This window comes from Myotis brandtii, unplaced genomic scaffold (genome assembly GCF_000412655.1).
Source record: "Myotis brandtii unplaced genomic scaffold, ASM41265v1 scaffold786, whole genome shotgun sequence".
NCBI lineage: Eukaryota > Metazoa > Chordata > Mammalia > Chiroptera > Vespertilionidae > Myotis > Myotis brandtii.
This window is the reverse complement of record NW_005371157.1, coordinates 395,292-396,950: the sequence shown is the minus strand read 5'-3', so window position 1 is coordinate 396,950 and position 1,659 is coordinate 395,292.

The window sequence follows — 1,659 nt, the reverse complement described above, 5'->3', positions numbered from 1 at the left end:
TCATCTCTGGTCGGCGTGTCCCCTCCCGCCCGCCTGGGCTTAGCCTGGGACACTGGCCCTGGAGGTGGGAAGAGGAAACTTGGGGACCCAGGAACCAGGCCGCCTCTGGCCAGACGCACCTAGCAGTTCCGTTCCGGCCAGTGTCGGGTGGCGAGCCTGGGGGGACTCGGGGCTCCGGGGTGTGATGTTCACGGGCAGGTCTGCAACCTGGGCCACCGCTAGAGGTAACGGCCGGCAGTGAGGAAGCCTGGGCCAGGGCCGCAGCAAGCCCTCGGGTCTCAGGCTCTCCTCTGGGCTTGGGAGTCCCCAGGGTGTCCTCCAGGCCCCGTGTGAGGCCACGTCTACTGCCCGTTCTGGGGACACCTTAAGGAGGGAGGTTGGGGTGGGGATGGGGACGCCCTCGGGAAAGGGGTTGGGGGGCTCTGAGTTCCTTATTTAGACCAATACGGTCCTCACAAGCTCTGCCCACACCCAGGGCTAGGCCTGGTCCCTCAGCCCACAGACCCTCTGCTTTGCCTTCTGGAGAAAAGAGAGGAGAACCCCCTGACTTCAGCCAGTGTCGCCCCTGTGCCTGTTTTTTAAACATGTTTTTATTGATTTTTAGAAAGAGGGGGAGGGAGAGGGAATCATGGACCGGCTGCCTTCTGCCCGTCCCCCACTGGGGATCGAGCCCCAACCCAGGCATGTGCCCTGACCGGGAACCGAACCTCCTGGTTCCTGGGACGACGCCCAGCCAACGAGCCCCACTGGCCAGCCCTGTGCCCGTTTTTGCTCCAGGGTCAAGGCCCACCCGCGGCCCGGCCCTCGCTCCTGGCAGAGGCCCCCTTTCTGTCTGCTGGGGGCTCCGAGGAAGAGAGCTGCTGGGCGGCCTCAGGAAGGCACCTCCCCGCCCTCAGGGGCTCAGGACACGCTGGCTGGCTGGCTGCGCCCGGCCCGGATGCCTCCCCGAGCTCCTCCTCTGTCTGCCCGCAGGATGGCTCTGTGGGGAACACATCTCCACCCCCGGAGGAGGCCCCCGGAGACCAGGTCGACAGGAAGGGCCCCCCGGGGGGTGCCCCCTTTGAGCTGCCGCAGATGCTGCTGGAGACGGACAGGTGAGCGGGCTCTGCTTCCGGCCCATCGCCTGCCCTTGGTTCCAGGGGAGGCTGAGGGAATTGGAGGCCTGGAGGCCTGGAGGCCAGGACAGACTCCCCACCCCCCGGGTTGGGCAAGCAGCCTCCTGGACACCCCCGTGTCCCCCCCAGGAAGCTCCCCCACTGCTTGTCCAGGTTTTATTGGGGTTTCATCACGCAGCACAAATTATCACATCACTGGCCACATCCGCCCTCCTGGGATGGGGCTGCCCAAAGTCCCGCCTCTAACGTGCTGGTCTTTGGGGTGAGCAGCCCCCATCCCGACACCACCTGCTGCCACCGGCTCCTCTGCGCAGCAGGACATCCTGTCCCCCAGACCGTCCCAGGGCAGCGGTTCTCAACCTTCTGGCCCTTTAAATACAGCTCCTCATGTTGTGACCCAACCATAAAATTATTTTCGTTGCTACTTCATAACTGTAATGTTGCTACTGTTAGGAATCGTCATGTAAATATCTGATAAGCAGGATGGTCTTAGGCGACCCCTGTGAAAGGGTCGTTCAACCACCAAAGGGGTCGCGACCCACAG